The following is a 25,695-nucleotide window of genomic DNA, read 5'->3' as shown; positions in this document are numbered from 1 at the left end:
TTATTTTTTCTTTAAAATACAAAGGATTAAAGTTGCGAGATCTCGGGTGTTTGAAAAAAATCCACACAAATCCATTTTCCCATTGACTTACATGGACATACGGGAAAAGACCCTCATATACCTACATCTAACGAATAACATTATCACAAACATACACTCATCGATGCATACAAACAATATACACCACATTACATACACAAAATATTTATTTATTACAAAAAGAACACGATTTAGTTACTTTTTCACACAAGCTCATGACGTCACTCACTTTACGAGGAAAACCAGTCTTAGAAAAAAAAATATAGAAATCTTTGGAGCCTCCATTGACTTCTATTGGGAAGACGTGCTCGTGCACGCGAAACCCTCATTTCCCTAACGCACGCAAATAGCGTAGACGGAAAAACTCCAAATACCAGCGCTAGAAAATACATGCTTTTATGCGTTAGACCCAGCTATGATAAATAGATCAAGAAATGACTATTTCCCTATGGTGGATTTATGTTTTTTAATATTAAATATTCACCACACCATAAATATTTTTAACACTTTTAGATTACATCAACTACAAATCCCCATCACTAGTAACACATTATTATTTCAATAAAATTACATTTACAATTAAAATAAAATTCAATACACATTTCTGGATTCACAAACACTACACAATGGGAAACATCTCTCATTTACCTTTATTATTGCATTTCTGTTATTCAACTCATATGCTTGCAGCAACTGCATATCTACATAGGCTTAACACATGATCACTCATGGATGCACATACATTACTTTTAACATTCACTCATACATGTGCATTCAAATGATGGGGGAAAAACACATTACATTCTCTCGAGGAATCACAAAACACAACATATGGATTTTACTGTACTTTTAACATCATGATTCCATCACCAGAAACCATTAGGAATTACCTACAACAAGAACATCATTACACCAGATTACAGATGTCACTTTATGGGAAGGAACAACAATGCCAGACCGCTATATAGAAGTCAGCATATGTGGGACACAATCACAATATATACGTACATGTACATAACACGCATCACCCATCACGCAACCACAAAGCACACATTTAGATTTTATTCAGCACACAATAACAATGTAGCACAATACAACAACACAATGAGGATTTCACAACTACATAGGCAGGTTAATAATATCATGACGTCATTAGAAGATTCAACCATACACATCACAGATTCACCACTGTACCGCCCCTTTAGGAACTTTAACACTCAATACTACAATACAACATATACGTAAAACACACTTTTGAACAGCATTATTATGGAGATTTCAATGGGACAATTCAGAAATATTGTCAGATCGCACATCAATTATATATATAATACTACAGATGACAGCCGGAAGTTATTCAGTATTCGTGCAATTTTTATGGGACGCATACAATATCGTCAGATCGAAAATCACTTATATATACAATACTACAGATGACAGCCGGAAGTTCTTCAGCATTAGTGCGATTTGAAAGGGACGCATACAATATTGACAGCTCGGCAATCACTTATATATATAATACTACAGATGACAGACGGGAAGTTCGGAATTATTATTGCGATTTTAAAGGGACGCGTACAATATTCACATCTCGGCAATCACTTATATATACAATACTACAGATGACAGCCGGAAGTTATTCAGTATTAGTGCGATTTGAAAGGGACGCGTACAATATTCACATCTCGGCAATCACTTATATATACAATACTACAGATGACAGCCGGAAGTTATTCAGTATTAGTGCGATTTGAAAGGGACGCGTACAATATTCACATCTCGGCAATCACTTATATATACAATACTACAGATGACAGCCGGAAGTTATTCAGTATTAGTGCCATTTGAAAGGGACGCATACAATATTGACAGCTCGGCAATCACTTATATATACAATACTACAGATGGCAGACGGGAATTTCGGAATTATTATTGCGATTTGAAAGGGACGCGTACAATATTTTACAGCTCGGCAATCACTTATATATACAATACTACAGATGGCAGACGGGAAGTTCGGAATTATTATTGCGATTTTAAAGGGACGCGTACAATATTGACAGCTCGGCAATCACTTATATATATAATACTACAGATGGCAGACGGGAAGTTCTGAATTATTATTGCGATTTTAAAGGGACGCATACAATATTGACAGCTCGGCAATAACTTATATATACAATCCTACAGATGGCAGATGTTCCTTTATCATTTACAAACAATATTGCAGCAACATTGATCGATCACATTCGATGCACATTATACACAACTATGCACTTTCATTCATGTTAGCCTGGACGTGTGCTTGTTACTATAAGATCGCGTTTAAGAAATATTGATTACGCATATGAACAAACATTACAAACATGCACTGTATGTGTGATATTTGACACTTTCACATTGAGAATCATTGTTTGAAACTAACATTTCAGCAAACAACAAATAAACGCCCACTGTGAAAGCATTCGCGCCGCTCACATACAAACAGGTGAATACAATCAGCAATCATTACAAACTCACTACCATTGGACTAATTGTACTATAAATCCCCCAAACAACATGGCCAATGCATCACTTGTGATCCACATCAGATCAAGTGCTTACCTTGTTACGCTGTTTTGAAAGATGGATGACGATGACATGGTAGACGCTGCTGGTGGTGCTATTGGCGAACTAGCTGTTGGTCGAATCAGGCAGCCTCGGCGGCTCAGACCGAGACGAAGGGGTCGTCTGGTTCGAGGTCCTCGTGTCTACAGGGTGAGACCCACCTTGGAAAACATGAGTGACTTTGAGGTTTTTGATAAGTATCGGCTCGATCGCGAACAGCTCATTGGCCTTTACGAGCTTCTTAAACCTCATTTGGAGCCACGTATACAAATAAGGACTGCTGTTCCCCCCATGAGTAAGATGCTAAGCTGTCTATACGTCCTGGCCTCCGGGAGTTTTCAATCCGGAGAACTGTACATGCATGGCCTGGCTCAAGGTACATTCTCTGGGGTGTTTGATAACTTTCTGAACGCCATGGTACGTATCAGTAAGCAATACATAGGATTCCCACAGAATGATGGTGATTGGAGGCGCCTGAAGCGGGAATTCTTTGATATTGCTCAATTGCCCAATGTCTTGGGAGCCATTGATTGTACCCACATTGCGCTGCGTGCTCCAATTGATGACTTGCCCTTCAGAAATCGCAAACATTTTCATAGCCTCAACGTGCAGTATGTTTGTGACGCACGGATGAGGATTATGCATGTGTATGCGAATTTTGGAGGTGCTTGTCATGATGCCCGCATCCTCTCTCTGTCGTCCCTGTGGAGACAGTTTGAGGAAAGACAAATGCCCCCTGGTTATCTCGTTGGTGAGTATTTGTGCACAACATGGTTAATTATTTTGACAATTGCCCCTGTATTTTTTAACTGTTAGCGTCATGTTCAGCTATAGGATTAAATTTAACCATTTGTTATTTACCGACGCTAATGTCTATTTTTATTGAAATGCAGATATGTAGCATGTCTTACCTTAAGTGTTCAGATAGAGAATGCAATGTAAACATGTAGTTAGCATTTTACACAAGGTTTGTTTTAGGAGAAATACGCATATGTAGCATGTCTTAGATGAAATGGCAAGATATTATCTCATGCAATTTAACCCTGTCATTGTCTTTTTCTGCTAATGTCTATTTTTATTGAAATGCAGATATGTAGCATGTCTTACCTTAAGTGTTCATATAGAGAATGCAATGTAAACATGTAGTTAGCATTTTACACAAGGTTTGGTTTAGGAGAAATACGCATATGTAGCATGTCTTAGATGAAATGGCAAGATATTATCTCATGCAATTTAACCCTGTCATTGTCTTTTTCTGCTAATGTCTATTTTTATTGAAAAGCAGATATGTAGCATGTCTTACCTTAAGTGTTCATATAGAGAATGCAATGTAAACATGTAGTTAGCATTTTACACAAGGTTTGGTTTAGGAGAAATACGCATATGTAGCATGTCTTAGATGAAATGGCAATATATTATCTCATGCAATTTAACCCTGTCATTTTATTTTTCTGCTAATGTCTATTTTTATTGAAATGCAGATATGTAGCATGTCTTACCTTAAGTGTTCATATAGAGAATGCAATGTAAACATGTAGTTAGCATTTTACACAAGGTTTGGTTTAGGAGAAATACGCATATGTAGCATGTCTTAGATGAAATGGCAAGATATTATCTCATTCAATTTAACCCTGTCATTGTCTATTTCTGCTAATGTCTAGTTTTATTGAAATGCAGATATGTAGCATGTCTTACCTTAAGTGTTCATATAGAGAATGCAATGTAAACATGTAGTTAGCATTTTACACAAGGTTTGGTTTAGGAGAAATACGCATATGTAGCATGTCTTCGATGAAATGGCTAGATACAGATTTATATATAATTTTTTTTTTTTTTTTTATGTTTCTGACAACTTTTAATATGGATTATGGTTTTTAAAAAATATATTTATACAACAATATACTAGTTTAAGTATTCTGTTTGAATTATGTTCTGTTCTAAATTTATAGGTGATTCTGGGTACATGAGCCGGCCTTGGCTCATTACCCCCTTGCGTAGCCCAACTGATGTGTCTGAGGAGCGCTACAATAGGGCTCATAAGAGAACCAGGGCGGTGGTTGAAAGGATGTTCGGGCTCCTGAAGATGAGATTCAGGTGCCTGGACCGTTCTGGAGGAGCACTCCAGTACAACCCAAAGAAGGTGGCTAAGATCGTTGTAGCCTGTAGCGTCCTGCATAATATTGCACAGCGGGCTGGGATGCTGCAGGCCGTCCCGGTGGACAGAGACCTCCTCAGAGATGAGGAGGATGATCCTGTTCTAGAGGGGGAATTCCAGGACGAGGGACTTGATGTCAGAGCAGACGTCATCAACCGCCACTTTAGACGGTAAATAATAGAAGTTACACTGGAGTATTTTCAATAGATGTGAACTCTAGGGAAATGACAAGTAGAGAATTGTGCAAACATGTTAGTATTGATAAAATGTTATAATAATATTTATTTCTCATAATATAGGTGATGCTCTGGGCATTGGGTCCTATAGCGAGTCTTTGCCACCTGGTTTTTATAGAGGACATCAGATGGTAAGTAGAAATGTATGGACTGTTGCTGGCATGATTTGTACACAAATACATAATATGGCATACATTTTTAAAAATATAACTTTGTTTACACATTACTTATGTACATAATCAGAAAGGGATACTCTAGAATGACTATGGTTCAATGTCACACAGAGGTTTGTTCTGCTCAATATGACTCATCTTCACACTTGATAGAAAATAACACAGGTTCATACACAGGCTTAGTAAGCTAGTGATAGATATTTATTATGAAATGGGGGGTGGGAGAGGGGTACAGAACTGATTCACACACTTGTATGAAATCTTTATATATAATTTCTTACATTAGGGAGATGACTTAATATAAAGACTGAAAGGGAACAATTTGAAGCCTGACAGTGAAGATTTCCAAGACTGACAGTGGGGAAAAAGCCAAGATTGAAATTGAAGTATACCAATGGGATCATGTCTGGCATATTTAAATTCTGCTGACCTTGAAAACCATACAAAGACATGTTCACATGGTAAGTGCAAACTATTTGATAGAATAAGGCTGTGGAGACATCCTATTGGAGACACTTAGATGATTTTCTATTTTGTAGATGGTATTTCCCAGTCCTCTATTTAATGAACTGATGAATAAGACACCTATTGAAGATCAACTGTTTACCCCTGAATTGACATTCAAAGACCATGCATTGTCCAGGTTGGTGTACCAATGCATGCTAGTGAAGACTGTAGAATATTATTAGCTTACATACATTAGTCATATTTAGTTCTTAATTAGATATTTAGGGATCACAATCAGACACTTAGATGATTTTACTTTTTTAGATGGTATTTCCCAGTCCTCTATTTAATGAACTGATGAATAAGACACCTATTGAAGATCAACTGTTTACCCCTGAATTGACATTCAAAGACCATGCATTGTCCAGGTTGGTGTACCAATGCATGCTAGTGAAGACTGTAGAATATTAGTAGCTTACATACATTAGTCATATTTAGTTCTTAATTAGATATTTAGGGATCACAATCAGACACTTAGATGATTTTACTTTTTTAGATGGTATTTCCCAGTCCTCTATTTAATGAACTGATGAATAAGACACCTATTGAAGATCAACTGTTTACCCCTGAATTGACTTTCAAAGACCATGCATTGTCCAGGTTGGTGTACCAATGCATGCTAGTGAAGACTGTAGAATATTAGTAGCTTACATACATTAGTCATATTTAGTTCTTAATTAGATATTTAGGGATCACAATCAGAAAAAGGAATACATATTATAGTTGATATAGAGGTATTTGAATGGACATGAAATATTACATTTATGTTCAGCATACATATATTGTTTACATGTGATATACATTATTATGTATAAATTTAATTTTTGAAATTTAAATATTATTTTTAATCAACAATATAATGGTGTATGTATTTCATTAATTTAAAATGAATGTAATGATTATCTTTAAAAAATGTTGATCAAAGTTAGAGCATAGACACCATATGATTTTAAATGTATTTTATGAATATTTTACAACGTGTGTATTAACTTTGTTCCATTTTTATTATTTGTCATTTCAGATTGGCATCTGATGACTTCATGGAATATTTATTTATTTTCTATTAAATATATATTTTTTTTTTAGCAGATTCTAATATATATCAATATAATCTGTAAATAAATAAAACTTGGACTCCCATGACTGGTAGTTGGCTATTTGACAAGCACATGCATAAGAGAAAATAATGCATTAATAGTAGAAAATAAAATTCTTCAGAGAATATTAAAAGATATATTTTAACATTAATTGGGGAGTCATATTCTTCAATGCTTTTATATTGAAAAAGTATATATTAAAAATATTTAGGATATGTATTAATATTATGATTGTTTTAACATTTAATAAGGTGAAGTGGTTCAATTACATGAAAGTGACAGTGTTGTTGAATGTAAAAAGAATTGTATAAGATCATGTATCTTCCTTAGGTATCTCAAAACATTATTAGAAAATATTTTACAATTATTACATTTATAAATGGTAGGTCATTTAACTTTATAATTTTTAATAATTAGTTATTGGATGCCAGGTTAATCTATGTAATTTTCTAGTGGAGTCATTTAACTATACTTAGTAATATTATGTATTTATTACAATCTTACCTCTTGGGTTAGACATCAAATATCTATATAGAATGTAATTTCCCCTTTAGTTTATTTTGTCAATGTTAAATAAAAATACAATATGTTTGGGTCCTTAAAGGGGTCATTCAAAATGTATATTTTGTATACATTGTTACAAATATCATACAAGAATTTAAACATATTTAGAATGTACTATAGAATTACATTCAGTCTTTAAATATACTTGTTAAAATAAAAATAAATGCACATATCTTAGTGAATGATATAAGGCATCTATATGCAAACAACAATCAGCATCAAAATAGCCTATGTAGAGATGTATTTAATCCACGAATATATATAATTACAATATAATGATTGAATAACAAAACATATTAAGTTGGTCAAATATAAGATTATGATACAAAATGCATACATAACATATAGCTTAATGTCCCTCTACGCTGAAGGCTAAAAAATACCTCATTTAATAAATATATTTCAGTCAGTGTGTAAAACAATCTAGAAGTTAATCTAAATTTGCTTTACTCATATGTTAGACTCATTTAGCAAAAGGAAGGTGCCTAGGTTTATGATATATTAAGCATTATTGTGAAATGTTTATTTAAAGGGACATGAACTCAAAATATACTTAAAGGTAGCCATTTAAAAAAACAATGATTTATACATTCTGAATGAGTATTCTATTTTAATCAACTTTAAAACTTGTCTCATATTATGAATGCTCATTGTGATGTTGCTATCATTACTTTAGAAATAAGGCAGTAAATAGCTAATTTATTTGCTTCAGTACTCTGGACAGAACTTGATTGTTTGGAATAATTGATGCAACAATCGTCAAGGACAACCCAGGTTTTTATTAAACAATTGTCCGTAATATAAAATATCATTATTGATTTTCAAAGAAACATAACAAGATAACTTAACATTTGATAATCGTATTAAATAATAAAGTTGATTAACATTTCATGCTCAATCACCAATGGTAAATTTGTTTGGACAGTGTCCCTTTAAGAGCTTGAAATAGTGTATTTACTTCTCTTCCTATCTTGACATACTTTGCTTGAAAAGCATATCGAGATAGGCTCAGTAGATGAAGATTGGTGGATGCACAGAGATGCCTTATGTGATTGGCTCAACCATGTGCATTTAAATTTCTTATGTTGAGGATATATAAATACTAAGAGAAAATGATTTACATTTTAAAGTCTAAACAATCTTCTATCTCTACAGATCATTTGATACAATTGTTTGTAATGTCTCTTTAAAACTAAAGACGCCATTGCACAATAACATATATGAGCACTTCAGAGAAATACAAGCTCGAGGTTTATTTGCGAATAACAAAGCTGTAGTTTAACATTTATAAACAGATTATCAAAGTTACTGACATTCTTCCCGGAATTTTAACATTAATAAATATTGCGTGGGAAACGCATCTTCAAACACCAGATTAGCATATTTAAACATTAGTGTAATGTCACGCAATAGCACACAATCAATGTGCATTATAAATACATTTAATAGAGCAATGTCAATACTTCACAATCAATTTATTTAAAGAACAATAAAGACATACAATATTAAATGTGTATTTGTATTAAAGAAACAGACCGTTATTAAACCGAGAAATGTCTACAACATTAATAATGTGACAGGATGAGATTTTAAAGAGTATTTAATCATTAATATTTCACGGATCACGGATATTAAATCTGCGTCACACATATCCGCATGACAGGCCCATGAGTTACAAATAAGTCTACATGAAAAATGAAGTTACAGCACCACCAAGCGGTATGTGTAAGGAAGTTACTAAGATATGAAACATTAAGGAACGGCCAATCAGAGTTCATCACACAAACACAACTTGAGTCAGGATGGTCTCACAGACATTATAACAATATTTCAAACTTTTATCCAATCAGATGTACAGATAAATTGTCCCATGGTGCATCTCATGTTTACTTCACCATATAAAAGTCCATTACACGTTGCCATCTTTGTCAGTTCTCTAATGCCTGCAGGCAGTTTATATTATTATAATATATTTATTGTACAACCCAGCAGGCATGTCAGTTCCCAGGTTCACCAAGGAGGAGAGCGCTGCACTGGTCCACGCCGTCAAGGACTTTTATCCCCAGCTGTTTGGGAACAAGAGGAGCTCGACAGATGCGCCTGTTAAGAAGGCCCTCTGGGAGTCTATCACCAATGCGGTTAGATTGGTGTGTGACGTCCAGAGGACCCAGGATCAGATCATGAGGAGATTCGGAGATATGAGGTTGCGTTTATCGAAAAAAGTCAACCTCATAAGGGACTGGGTACAAGCCCGTAAAAGAGGGGGCCAAAGAAAGGCCCCGCGGAAACTGTACCTACTCCCTTATGAGGTGACTTTATGCGAGCTCCTCAATCTCCGGGTCCCCAAAAGATTTAGATCCTCGCCATCCTCGGCCTCCTCTTCTTCCCTCCCAGCTGCGGGATCTGAAAGTCCTGACGCGGGGGACAGGGCAGATGCTTCTCCGTCCGGTGGCCTGGGAGGACCCGATAGAGAATCTGAACCAGGTAATTATCCAACTTCATATAATATTTATAATGTTAAAAATCCAAAATGTGTATTTAGTCAGATACTAAACCTATACAGATCTCACAACATACACTACATATGATGTTTAGATATCTGATTTTACATTAGTGATACATGAAATTGGAATGATGTTTATTGCGCTCTACAGAATATGCGTCACAGAGCGGAAATCTAATTTCGCATCCACGTTAACATGGGTTTGCGGAAAGTGGCATTGCTTTATACATGTTGGTCAAATGACGGATGCGTAATTCCGCTTGGAATCATTGCGCAATGATCGCGAAAATGGCATTTCTCATCCACGTTAACATGGGTTTGCGGAAAGTGGCATTGCTTTATACATGTTGGTCAAATGACGGATGCGTAATTCCGCTTGGAATCATTGCGCAATGATCGCGAAAATGGCATTTCTCATCCACGTTAACATGGGTTTGCGGAAAGTGGCATTGCTTTATACATGTTGGTCAAATGACGGATGCGTAATTCCGCTTGGAATCATTGCGCAATGATCGCGAAAATGGCATTTCTCATCCACGTTAACATGGGTTTGCGGAAAGTGGCATTGCTTTATACATGTTGTTAAAAATTAAATGGAAAATCTTAGATTAGTGAAGAATACAGTATTCTTATTTTAAATATTATATCTAATAAAAAACGAATAATACTAATAAATTATAACATATGGCCATCAATTGATGATTATGTAATAACAAGCATATATTCTTAAAGATACAGTAAACAACACAACTGATTGAAAATAAGAGTCCAGGATATATTTATCATTCATTTAATTGCGGAAACTATTAACTCATGGGACTACCAAAGGATTAATATTTTTCTATTGATTTGTTATTAATGTAAATATTTTAAACATGGCATGATTAGTATTAATGATATGCAATCCTCATTTAATATATTACAGATATGGATGTGGCTGCTGGATCCTCAAGCCAGGGCTTGTCACAGTATGGTATGTCTCATTTTAATTGACATTTGTCTTAGAAACATGGAATGAACATTACATACTAAATACACATTGTTCTATATTTATATGTAATGTCTATTTAATAGATGAAAATTATATAATTATTCGGATATACTTAAATAACATATTTGATTTTAATTGCATGCTCAATACCATTCATTACATCAACATATGGAGTAGATAATTCATTAACAAACAACAACATTGTGGAATCTATTTAATTTTAGATTAAAGGGATACTGAACTACAATTATTAATATTGTCTTTCACATACAGTATGCAATATTAATAAACATAAAATATAATACTATCATCATATGTGACATATTCTATTGCTAAATGTATTTTAAAATAAATAAAGTACGTTTATGTGCATCTAAATATTTGTTGACCAACCTGGGTTTATATTGATGATTGTTGGATACCTTCAACAAACAATATTTATTGAATCCAATATTCCTTATCTGCCTTTAAGATTAATATCGAACAACATTCGAATTATAATAGGAGTCAATGTTAAATCATTTTTTACAGTTTGAACATAGAAATCAATTATTTAAATTAATCATGTCAGTGTCCCTTTAAGACAAAATAGATTCATTCATCATTACATTATTTTTATTAAAAACTATTGATATATAAATCTAATTATCTGTTGGAGTTACTTTATATATATCTGCATACTCTAACAGCACCATGATTACATATTTGTAATAATAAAGTTTGTTATGTATTGTGATAAATATGTGTTGTGTCCTAAACAAGATTACTGTACATTGAAAAAATGGCTCGATGTGACACATGTTTGTTTAGATTTGTCAACAGATGCTCCTCAATATGTGGTTTGTGTGTATTCTTGTAACTTCTTAAGGACATATGACGGAATTATTCCGTCATAAAACAATTGAGCTAAGTGAAAGCTGTGTCCTTAAAGGGTTAAGAACATTGATCATTGGGTATATTTAGATATGCAATAGCAGCATCTGAGATGAATTTGATGTCTAATGTAGTCTGACATTAAACATATGTTGAATACAGATATGTTTACAGAATCCCCTTGATTCAATCAAGCATTTTCTGGTGTAATGACTGCTCTATTCTTCACATTTTAAAGTTGATTAATGTTAAAATTCTAGACAGATGTGATTTAGTGATATCCAAAATGTGTTTAATAATATATATCTATATCATTCATAGAGAGAGTTGGTGTGGGGAGCCCACAGGAATCCAGCAGTGACATAGAGCCGCCTTTGCGGTCTCCTGGTAAGTCCATTGACTCATTTATATGTAATTGAAGGTGTATTGCTAATCAATATTATGATCATGATTCCGATGAAGCATAACATTATAAAAAATAATAGAATTTATCTTCTGATTATATATTTATTTTTTATATTGAGCGATTAATAATTTCTACTTTATTATTCTACACATTTGTTATTCATAAGATGTCTAACATATGTTTTTTTAAATTTTTTTTTTTTTAACAACAGTCATCAAGTGATACACACATGAGAAATCTTAAATGTTCTATGTACTATGCTTTTATGAATTTAACATTAAGACAAACAATACATTAATATTCTGATTTATTGACAATAACAAATCTATTGTCATTTGTATGCTCCATCAAAATGATGTAAATCATAACTTTGTGTGTGTATATCTTTAATGCAACATTGATGTGCGTATTTGAGCAACAGTAACATATGTTATAATATCTGATCTTAAGGTGTACACAACATGTTATGTTTTACAGAGATTGATGTCACATGTGGGATGGAGGAGGAAGAGGCTGCCTTGGAGTCTGATGGTATGTGAAATATATCTATCATGTTTCCAACATGTTTCTTTTTTTGAAATCATTTTATTGAAGACATTCAAAGTCTACAGCTTTTTCCCTTTAAAAAGGAATATTATTTGTCTGTTCAAATACACTACTGCCCCCTTTCTATATCAGGCAGCATGAAAATCTGCTTGTATATATTTTTTTAAGAATATATAATTCATGCCATCATTATGTCACATGCATATTCCATGCCAAAACACAATAATAAGTTTCACATTGTACAGACAGTCATTGAGATTCATCTGAGTGCCTATATAGATACCATATCCTCATTTCAGAATAGTTTACAGATTCAAACACACTTCGAGGTATATTGAAAACATAATCAATTTTAAATGTGTTGATTTGATGTCAGGATGTATGAGATGTTAATATATTTATTTTACATTTTCAGATGGATCCACCACTTCTGGTCATCTGGATTCCGCCCCTGCCCAGTCACAGACCCCTCCCCGTGCACACACCCCTGACCATGGCCACACCTCTGCACACACCCAGAGCCCTTCCCATCACCAAACCCATGACCATGCCCCGACCACTGCCAGCCCTTCCCATATTTCATATCCTGTCCCTCCCAAAAAACGCCCATACACCCCCCTTCGCCGCTCTCCCCGTATTCTGGCCCGTACAGCTGCCCAGACCCAAACTCCCCACTCCCCAGCTGTACGGCCTACCCTGGAGCAGCAGCTCACCACTCCCCAAGCCATTCCCATCCCTCCCCGAGCCAATCCCATCCCTCCCCCCTGTTTAAACCTTCATTGTCCTGGGTGTCAGATTGTCCTTCCCAGGCACAGCTGTAAGTATCATTCTAAATACACTTTATAAGATACTTAAAGGTACAGTGAAGTTAAATTGGTTAAATTGTGATTCAAATCCAGCATGCAATGTTAAGCCAATGTATAATAGAATACTCTTATGAATTATTCGTCATTCTCTTGATATATTTATTGAAAACAACTTATTCCTATAATTAGTTTAAACAATAAAATAAATGTGGCCATCATTTCTTTATTGTTGGATGAATGTATCCATCAACCAGCATGCACAAACAAGGTTCATCAACAAATATTGGCTTCCATAAAAACCAACATTCTTGCATTCAAAATATAGCTTGACAATTAAAACATATAATGAATATGTGTAATTTCTAAAGATTTGTCATGTCATGCTCTATCTGAATCAGTCCATTAAATATTTAGGTTCAGTGTCCCTTTAATTGGATATCACTACATATACCAAACACCACTACTTGGATACAAAATTTTATGTCCAAATGTGGATACATTATCTCTTGTCTAACCCAGTGGGAATGTAATTTCTTCTGGTTGCTATGTTTACACAGCTTGTCCTCAATGCCAAAATGTTTAAGGATATGTGTGCCTACCACAGTCTAAATTGAATTTTTAAATTGCTAATGTAAGTACAATGTAAATCCTTTAACAAGATTTGATACACTCAAGCTGTATAAGTGGATCATCTAAAACCAATTAAAGGGTTCAACATGTTTGAGTAACATGAGCCTTTAATGATTTCTGTCTGTCTGAATAACCTAATTCATGTGTAAAGAATATATGAAAAATAATTGATGTAAATAATTATTTGTCTTTATGATGACAATGTATGTATTAAAATCTTTTATTCTGTTGTGTAATTATCCTTAATATTAATTTTTATTTTATTTTAGGCTGTGACTCAGCATGGCTCATGCTAGAAGGGATAGCAAGAGTAGAGCAGGCCGTGTTGAGGAACGCAGCTGTCCTGAGAGGGATGAACGACACCATGCAGGCCCAGCTCCGGGTTCAGGACTTGACTCTGCGTGAAATTATGCAATTACGTTCAAGGCCTGAATCTGGAGCTGGACATGCACAGGACAATGAAGAGGATGACCAGTAAGTGGAGGATCTGGATATGCTCCATGGTGGCAGATAATAATCCTCTGTCCACATGTTGAATTTGTATTTATATTGTTGCCATTTGGCCTTTTTATCAGTTTTTTGTTGTGCCTGTTGCACTCTTTTACCTTGTCATGTGTCTCCAATGGGGCTATGCTGGCCCTTGGCAACTCTCTTCATGGACTGTGATGCACTGTGTTACCTTGCCATGTGTCTCCAATGGGGCTATGCTGGCCCTTGGCAACTCTCTTCATGGACTGTGATGCACTGTGTTACCTTGTCATGTGTCTCCAATGGGGCTATGCTGGCCCTTGGCAACTCTCTTCATGGACTGTGATGCACTGTGTTACCTTGTCATGTGTCTCCAATGAGGCTATGCTGGCCCTTGGCAACTCTCTTCATGGACTGTGATGCACTGTGTTACCTTGCCATGTGTCTCCAATGGGGCTATGCTGGCCCTTGGCAACTCTCTTCATGGACTGTGATGCACTGTGTTACCTTGTCATGTGTCTCCAATGGGGCTATGCTGGCCCTTGGCAACTCTCTTCATGGACTGTGATGCACTGTGTTACCTTGCCATGTGTCTCCAATGGGGCTATGCTGGCCCTTGGCAACTCTCTTCATGGACTGTGATGCACTGTGTTACCTTGTCATGTGTCTCCAATGGGGCTATGCTGGCCCTTGGCAACTCTCTTCATGGACTGTGATGCACTGTGTTACCTTGTCATGTGTCTCCAATGAGGCTATGCTGGCCCTTGGCAACTCTCTTCATGGACTGTGATGCACTGTGTTACCTTGCCATGTGTCTCCAATGGGGCTATGCTGGCCCTTGGCAACTCTCTTCATGGACTGTGATGCACTGTGTTACCTTGTCATGTGTCTCCAATGGGGCTATGCTGGCCCTTGGCAACTCTCTTCATGGACTGTGATGCACTGTGTTACCTTGTCATATGGCTCATATATTCCTTATTTTTACAAGATTATTTATAAACGTTGTGTATGTTTTCTTACATACTAATAAAATAAATTTTATTTCACAAATCTTTGTCCTCATTCTTCCTGTTATTTTTTGCAAGCTCTAGTTTATGTTGTTTATCCTTAAAGGGACCTAACAAATCTATTTGTTATAATGAAATCATATATGTAAGACAATAGTAAATGACTTTAAGATTAACATCTCCAATGTAATCTTATTATTTGTGTTTATATTATTTTCTCTTAGCTCTATCATTGCCTGATTATGATTAGCAGAGTAATTTCTTTATATATGTATATATATTTTTGTATTTGTGTATATATGTATATTTAAATGTTCATATCCATGTGTGTATTTATAAACTCTGCATGAATTGATGCACCTTTACCAAATGATCTGAGTATTGATACAATGATATAATCCCTGTAAAGTGTTCATTTTATTTAAATAGTATTGACTATGTGTATGCTCTTTTTAAAAACAAAATAATGTCCCTTTAAGTGATGTTGATCACTATTGTAAATGAATGTATTTCCATTTGTAAAGCGTTTTTGTCCTTTTTACAAGAACAAGGACATATAGTTTTATTAATAAACAATCTTATTGTAATGTTGACAGCACCTGTATTTCATTTTCAAATCTATATTATTGTCAAAGTGTAACCAAATCAATCTCTGTGTGTAATACAAATAATGTAGATGATGAATATTAGTTAACTAATATGTTAACAAAATACATCTCCTCCCATATATGGCTATAGGTAGGCTGACCATAATTAAACTTGAATAAATGACACGTTTAATCAATACATGTATAACTATTGTTATTCAACAACAATCCAAAGATATCTTAAAACATCAATGGCATATGTATTTCTCATGTGTATCTTTTAAATGTTAAAGATATACACCATAGCTATAGTTCAAGGGACAGTCAAGTCCGAAAAGATGATTCATAATTTGGTGACATTCCTAGATAGCAATCTACACACATACTAGTTCCTAAAATATAAATACGTTTCTTAATGATATGCCAAGATGTCACTGAGTCCTTGTATTGTCTGCGGTTTTTCAGCGATCTCGGATGCGCCATGTTGCTTAAGACGTCACCTGCCAGGCTGTCCAATGATTCCTTGTATTGACTGACGTTCTTACGTGATCAGGAATATGCCTTTTATTGGATTGCGTTTTGACGCGATCAAGGATGCGCCTTTTTTTTTTGGGCGTTCTTACGTGATCAATAATGTGCCTTTCATTGGATGGCGTTCTTACGTGATCAAGGAAGCGCCATGTTAAGACGGCACATGTAAAGTTAAAAAAACGTGTGATTGGATTGCGTAGTCCCGCAATATTTGTGCACGTTAAAAACGTTTGTGACTGCATGCAATTTTAAAAAGCTTGCGAATATGTATTATTTGCATCATGTTACATTGTTGACCCGTAGCTGATAAAGACCAACACATTCTCTTTTGCTGGATGTCTGGTTGAATCAACGAACGAAAGCAAAATGTTTTCATGCATAGGATATTTCTAGGCAAGTGCAAATCTCTACAGTCCATGTTTAATATGTTTGTCAACAATGTTCCTTTTTCTTAAAAATTAATGTTGTGTTTAATGTTGAACATATCTAATTAATAAATATGCGCTATTGTGTTTGAATAAAGTAATCAATATGCATTTATCATATGCTAAATATATGATGCCGACTTCTTCTAAATGTTATTTCGTTGTATATTTTATGAAAGGTTCATTAGACACTCACATTATAAATAAAAATATTTGATTTTGTCTCTAGTTAGATAGTCCATTGTTTAACCAATAGGTTTATTTTGTCTTGTGTTGTAAGAAAATGTAAGTAATTTTCTTACTCCTCGCAAAGCCAATGAGTTTCATGTGAGTACCATCTCCAGCTTTGTCCAGTTTGTGTAAAGGTTCTTTTCATATGTTAATGATGGGGTATTGTGTTTTACGGTTGTAATGGTGGTTCATCTATATTTAAAATATAGCTAACCCTATTTTATTTGCAAGTGTTTGAAGCTTTTTAATATTGCTATCAGTATATGTTAATCTTGTTGTTTGTAGTAGTGTCTATTACATACAGTTATGTAAAAAATATAGGATACTGTCCCTTGAATGCAAATGTTGTTTTTTTGTATCATGTATGAGATCCACATAGTTTAATCTTCAAATATATTTTTGTTAGCATATTTCACCCCCCCACTCCTAAAAGGACTTTAAACCATATTCATTGTTAAAATAAAAATAGTTACAATAAAATATTAACACAATAATGTCTCTTAAAGAAAATAGACTTTATTTAACACGTCAATATAAATGTGATTTTCAAATATTTTTTTTGACAAAGTACATGTAGATATAGCAACAAGCTTAAAATGTGTTAGCATATGTAATGTTGTTAAAGGGACAGTTTCGAAAAAAAATATTTTTACATTATTCGAAAAGTCAATTCTGTAATAACAAGGATATCAAATGTTTCTCAACAATTGAACATTTGCTATCTAAATTTGCTATCTAAACCTATGAGGTTGGTGTGCTCATTTCTTAAATCTTGAAGAGTGCTTGTAATCATTATACAATTTGAGCACTAGAGGGCATTTGGATAGCATTTGTATATGTAAAATCTTGTGCTCATACAGCATATTATTGACCATGTATTGATCATTGATATCTAAAATGTTGTTATGTCAGAACAACAAATAAGTGGTCATTTTTCATAGTCATAGATACAAGGGTAAGCACATAAGTCACACATGTATTTCTCCATGTTTTGTTGTTTCAAACTTTATAATGCGTAATACAGTGTTTTCTTTGTAATCAATAATTTTCTGACTGTCCCTTTAAGCTGTGTTATTGGCATTCAAACAGTAATATGCCATCATGGATAATTGTTATGGTAATTTAGTTAGCGATTCGGGAAACAGTTTGGACATCACATCACAGAAACCAATCAATATCATGAACAAGGATAGGTATGTGATGATGTGGTTTTCACACACTTATAACCCACACTCTGCAAAGAATCTTCCTCCATGGACCCGGTCCCATAGAAGTCGATTATATACAGAGTGTGGTCCACAAGTGTATGAAAACCACATCATCACATACCTATCCATTACACAAAAAAAAAAATTTAAGATGGAAAAAAATACTTACTTCCTCTTCCTTCCCCTCTTCCCACGGGGCTGAGGCTCTGGGAGAGGCAACTGCCGACTCCGAAGAGTCCTCCTTGGAGCTGTTGTGGGAGGAGTGGAAGGAAGAGTACTGGGACGACCAAGGTGAGGAGTAGATGGCTGAGGAGGAGGAGGAGAAGATGGCTGAGGAGGAGGAGGAGAAGATGGCTGAGGAGGAGGAGGAGTAGATGGCTGAGGAGGAGGATGAGATGGGCCGGCAGGAGGAGATGGCCCAGCAGCAAGAGGCCCAGCAACAAGAGGCCCAGCAACAGGAGGTAGACCAGCATGCGCCTCCCGGAAAAATGTGAACATTTCCTGATGAAGATTGAACATTCTTGTTTGTCCTTCTTGTATTGTATTCAGTATACTGATTATTTCGTTTTGGCCTTGAATTATTTGATTCTGCCCATCAAGTATTCTGCGTCGTCCTTCTATGTTTTCTATCCGGGAGGTACGCATCTGGTCTATGTACTCCAGTAGAACCCGCACCTCCGCTATTTCTTCTTGTTGTGCCTGTTGAACCCGTGCACGGCGGGGTGCCCGTGCACGGCGGAGTGCGGGTCTTTGAGGGACCTCGGGTTCCGCGGCTTCAGCGGCATCCTCCTGTGCTTCCGGGGCCTCTTGATCATCTCCCGTGCGCTGTTCGTCACGGGGGGCCTCTTCCCTCCGAAGTGGGAATTCCTCACCACCACTCTCATCCCGGGGAGATGCAGGAGGCTGTGCTGCCTCGTCCCCAGACTCTGTATATTAAAAAAAAAATAAAAAAAGAAATGTATATATTAGCATATTTGCAAATAAAGGTTTAAATGACTTAGCTTACGATACAATTACAAATGCAGAATCATTAATCCACTTTGAAATCTAACAAACAATCAATACGATTTCCGCTTTTTCTAAACAGTGTTTGTGATATCTGGTCAATGTGAATGTTTTTGCGTTTGTTTTCAGTCTGTTTAAATGCACACCTAACCTATAGCCTAGATACTGATGTAACCGCTAAGTAATAGAATGCGTGTAAACAGCGTAATAGCATTAATCGGATCCTTAACACATGAAACCCAATGTTTTATCTTTCATGATTTATAAGCATACATTTAGTATCAACTTTCGAATGTACTTTTGTTATCTAATTAGCTTCATTCTCTGGATATTCTTTGCTGAAAAGCATATCTAAATATGTTTATAAGATTCTGATTGTTAGCTGAATATAGCTGCCTCCTGTGATTGTTTCACCGTGTGCATGGCTATTTCTTCATTAAAATATATCTCAAGAATGAATCAAATTATGTAATATAAGTACATTTGAATGTTTTGTCAAATTGTATTCGCTACCTCAATCATGAAAGTAAATGTTTGCGTATAGTGTCCATTGAAATACATTCGTATGTGAAATTATTGTTAAATGAGCTTACCGTCAGATGAGAGTGGCAGGTTCCCGGTATCGATTCCTCCGATACCGACTACTTCCACCTCGGAGATGCTGGGCCGCAACATTTCCTCCCATCTGCAGTACTCCATTTCAAGGGCAGGGCCGCCACCGGTCCCTGCGGCATGTCGGGCCTCCAGGCTTAACTTTTTTTTAAGTTCAAGTTTACAGTCCCGGTACCGATGTTTGATGGAATCCATATCCCTGTTCCGGCAACCCACTGCATTGACTGCATTCCGAATCTCGTTCCAGAGCCTCCTCCTGTCAGTCGGGGTAGTCTTCTGGTGCTGCAGCATCCTATACCTGGCCATATAGGCCTCTACGAGGGCCTCCTTCTCCTCCATCGTAAACCTCGCCTCCCTAGTCGCCTTGGCCTTCCCCTGTGACGATGCCCTCTGTTTCCCGGACTGTGAAGCCCTACTCTGACCGCCACTGGGCCCAGCCACTTGGTCATCTTGAACCAAGTGGCTGGGTCCACCCACCGCTTCCACCCCCGCTTCCTGCCCCCCTTCCTGCCCCCCTTCCTGCCCTGTTCCTCTCCCCCTCCCTCTACTCCCCCCTCTACCTGTCCCCTGCCTGGCCTCCATCTCCTCCCTAAACTAAACCCCAAATAATAAAAAAAAAGTGAGTGTGATGAAATGAAAGGGGGTCAAAATAAAGAACTAAAAAGACAAAAAAGGTGCTTAAAGTGTGAGGGATGTAAAAAAAAACAAAGAGGGTAAGGAGTATTTAAATAAACGAAAAGAATAAGACTAAAAGGAGGATATGTAAACTAAATGTAACTAGGGGATGGGTATGGGATGGGTATGGGGTATGGGATAAGAGTAAATGGGATGAAAGGGAATGGGACTACAAGGAATGGGGTATGGAGTGTAGTATGAGGGGGTAGGGGGTATGGAGTGTATGTAGTGTTATTGATAAGTGTATGTATGTATTGAATGTGTTTGCGTGTAAATGTGTTAAGTGTACAGATAAATCACTCGCTCGCTAACTAACACTACTTCTAATTCTCAATAACAAACACTCCCACTAACGCTCACTAACTACCACTAACTGACGCTCACACTAACAACTATCACTAATAACTCCCACTAACTCACTCACGCTCCCACTAACAGACTCTCTCCCACTCCCGCTAACTCCCACTAACTCACTCACTCTCTCACGCTAACACTACCAACTGACTATCTCACGCTAACACTACCAACTGACTCTCTCACGCTAACACTACCAACTGACTCTCTCACACTAACACTAACTCACTCTCAAAAAATCGCAAAATCTCTATTCTTAAATCTCCAAAGACCCACCAGCAACACAGTCAAAGAAGCCCTGCTTGTGTGGTGCTTATATACCCTGTGTAAATGTTTAATGATGTCCCAATTTCCATTGTAATTAGTGTTCAGGTGTGCTTTATTAGCAATTAATATTATTGCAATGTGTATTAGGTGTGTTAATTTGCGCATGCTCATTTTGAGTTGGTATTTGTGGAATGTGTAGAATGCGATGATGTCATAGTGGTCGTTTTCTCTAACATTGTCCAATAGTATTCTTTTTAAATGTGAATTTGCGATGGTGTGTTCTTCGTGAAGTGTTGTATATGTATGTTTTTCATAATATATAATGATATTGAATGCGATTTTTTTTTTAGTGTATGTATATATTTTTTAATCCTTGTTGTTATTGTGCGATTTTCCGCATCTTAAAGTATATGCGTATTCCACGTATAAATAGTATTAAAACTTCCCCCGCTTGTGAATGTGTAATGCTTGTGTGCTTTGTTGATTGATTGATGTTGTGACATTTGCGGCGTGTTATTGTTGTGCATGATGTGGTATGCGTCATATGACCGAGCTGTGCGTATTTCTCGCGAGATCGAGTGTTAGGTGAAAAAACCAATTTTTTGCCTTTCCCATTGATCTCTATGGGAGACTGTCTAACGCGGGCAGGATTACGCGTGTGACATACACGCGTTAGGAGCATCGTTAGATGGTCTTATATTAACTCTAAATACCGGAGTCAAACAATGCCGTGCGTTAGACATAAAACACGCGTGGCGTTAACAGCCCATCTACCGCCGAACTCTAAATCTAGCCGTATGAATCTTGAAACCCCTGATAAATCAATGTAGGTTTGTTTCTAGGAAACCGAAAATGCTAGCTAGATCACTTTCTCCAAGCCTGGTGAAAAACAAAAACAGTTCAAGTACCTCTAAATGGCTAACCAAAAAGGGAAATTTTAAATGTTGCAGTAGGAATTGTAATACCTGCACTAGCATTAAGATAGGGGAAACTTTTGTATCCAACTATGATAATACTGAATATCACATTGATTTCTATGCTAACTGCAAAACCACATTCATAGTTTACTTACTTACATACAATTTATGTCAAAGTCATTATGTTGGTAAGACCTCACGTTAAGTCAGGACTAGGTTTAATGAGCATGTCAGAGATGTCAAAAACTACTACAAAGACTCAGCGGTAGCCAATCATTTCAATAACTTTCATTTTACACACATAGCAGATATGTCGATACAAATTATAGACATAGCTACCATTCCTCTTAGATGAGGAAGCAAATAAAAAATTCTAGACAAAAAGGAACGATATTGGATACTGAAACTACACTTACAAGTCCCAATAGGTATGAATAAGGAGTGTGATATAAGCTATTATATTGACAGCTAACTCTGTATTCATTATCTTTAATCAATCCATACACACTCTGTCACTCTACTGATTTAAAAGCATGTGCCGAAGTTTTATGTGTGAATATAGTGTATTATATTGTATAAGGTTTTGTGTATTAAGTAATTTTATTTGACATCCATTCTGTTGTATTACTTAGATATTCCTTTATATTTGAAATAATCCTAATTATAGGATCATGTTTACATTTGGTTTGTGATTCTACTTTCAATTGACCCATTGAAAATGTATATTTTTCTCTTTTACTATTATTATTTTTAATTGTACTGTGAGGAAGAGGTTAACAAATTTCTATATGAGGTATACCTAGTCTCATCTGTGTTAGCCTTTGATTAAGTGCCACTAGGGGGCATGAAACGGGTCAGGCCATTTGTCCCTCTTGTCTGTGTGTCTGCCACTGGTATGGATTTATGTTTTTTTAAGGAAGCCCAATAAAGGACTGTTTTTACTTTATCACACACTAGTAGTGTCTGTGTTTCCAATGCAGTTGCATTGTTATCGGGCTGATCACCCGCAGTTACGGCACTCCATTCATTGAGCCTCTGGATTGGATAACTTTCACTGCTGAGGTTCTGGTCTAATGCAGTCGCATGCCATGGCTCCCGTTTGCTTGTTAGAATATTTCAAGGACTATTTAATTTCAACATACTTATGTATACATTTCAGTTCCACTTATATGCTGATGATACCCAAATCTATCTTTTCTTTGCTGATATTGTTTCCTTTTTACTCACCCAGATTACCAGTTGTCTCTTTGCAATTTCCTCTTGGATATCTTCATACTACCTCAAACTCAGTCTGTCTAAAAACTGAGCTGCTTTTTATTCATCTCTCTCCTAAACATACCACACCTGAAATTGTTCTTTCAGTTGGAGTCTCCATTCTCAACAACTCACCTGAGGTCCACTGTTTTGGGGGACATTCTTGACTTTGAACTCAAATTAACTCCACAAATGCAAGTGCTTACCAAATCCTGCCATGCACAGGTTTGCATTTCCAGAATGTGCCCTTCCCTTAACTAAGGAACTGCAAAAATACAAATTAATTCCCACATTTGGTCACTTTTTGGCTACTAGAATCTATTACTAAATGGCCTTCCCAAACACTGCCTCTCTATGATGGTTCAGCTAGATTCATCCACCTAAGTCGCTGATCAGCAGCCCGTCTCTGCCAGTCTTTACACTGGCTCCCCATACACTCTAGAATACAATTCAAAGTATTATCCCTTACCTATACAGTATTCAACAGCATACCTCCCAACATATTTCTCCTCTCAACTGCAAATTCTCTTTTACCCTTCTTCTTGGATCAACCTTTTACCTATGTCTATCTTTTTTAAATTTCCTCTCTTGCCTCCCAGACTTCTTATGTTCTGCTCCTTCTCTCTTGTCATGGAACCAGGAGAGGTTCCCTTACCCGGGGTCACTGAATCCAGCGGCAGGTGTCCTTGCGGGTTCCACGCGTGGCCGTCATGGCAGATGTTGATGCGCCTGCTTTGTGCATGTGCACAGCTCTGTATTTGTGCAGGTGTTGGTGCTGATGCTGGATCTTACGTGCACACATGCTCTCCTAACATCATGGCAGCACGGGTAAGGGTTCAGAGGTTATGTCCCTGTCAACTGAATCTCCTATTGGCTCCTAGGGTTTTAGCATCCATGTTTCCATGGCAGCAGGGGTGTTCCTGTTTCTTATGGGCCTATAAAGCCTGGACAGTCCTCTAGGTTATTCTGCCTGTTTCCAGAGACCAAGCTTTTTCCTTGTACTTGTTTCTGAGTCCTTTTCCAGCTACTGACTTCCCGGCTTTTGAAGCTTGGCTACTCAATTAACCTTGCTTCTTTGCTGCCTGCCCTGACCATGGATATACTGACCAAGTCTCTTATATTCTCCCTGTCTGGTTTGACATCTTGGAACATTTATGTATTATCTTCTCTTGTATCTCCTGCCATTGGGTTTCAGGTCTTTATTTTGAGGAAGCCCTATATTGCTGTATTTCATGAATTGGCTCCCGATACTGCCCTAAATGATGTGACCTTGATTGATCAGTTCCGTATTGATCTTACTGATTATTTAAAAGATGAACTAGCATGAATAGGAATACCTGCCACTCTTGAAGGATTAATTCTTTCAGTTACTCAATTAGATTGACGCTATCACGATAGAAGGCAAGAAAGACTAAATATTATTGCACCAATGCCTAGATATACTGACTCCTCTAGAGCTCATGTAAATTGGTCTGGTTCACGGACCATTGTCTGCTACAGAGAAGACCAGAAGAAGGACCCTTCATTTATGTTTTTATTGTGCTAAACCTGATCATAACCTAAAAGATTGTCCATCGAGAACTCAGTCTGGTAGGTTTTTGCCTTATAGTATTTGACTTACTCTTCCTTTGTACCCTACATCCACTCATCTTACTATTCCTATCACCCTGCAGCTGGGAAATAATTTCATCAACTTGACTGCCATTCTGGATTCCGGAGCTAGTAATTGTTTTCTCAATGCCACACTCGCTACTCAACTACAAGTACCAACTCGCAAGAAAAATCATCCCTCATTGCTCCATATGGTTATGCCCTTTGGGTTGTGTAATGCTCCTGCTATCTTCCAACATTTTATTTCTGATATTTTTCGTGATCTACTGGATACATTTCTTATTGTTTATTTGGATGACAGCCTCATTTTCTCTCAGTCACTTCCTGAACATGAACAACATGTCAAGATTGTGTTAATACATCTGAGACAACATTAACTGTATAGGAAACTGGAAAAGAGCATCTTTGAG

The 25,695-nt window shown here is 36.4% G+C and overlaps 1 pseudogene; it reads right to left on the bottom strand.

Moving 5' to 3' along the window:
- Window positions 1-23,835, bottom strand: part of LOC128664536 (peptidyl-prolyl cis-trans isomerase FKBP4-like) — a 36,460-nt pseudogene extending 12,625 nt beyond the window's left edge.
- Between the last annotated feature and the right edge of the window lie 1,860 nt (window positions 23,836-25,695).

Source organism: Bombina bombina, chromosome 6 (assembly GCF_027579735.1).
Source record: "Bombina bombina isolate aBomBom1 chromosome 6, aBomBom1.pri, whole genome shotgun sequence".
NCBI lineage: Eukaryota > Metazoa > Chordata > Amphibia > Anura > Bombinatoridae > Bombina > Bombina bombina.
This window is presented reverse-complemented; position numbering and strand designations above follow the sequence as displayed.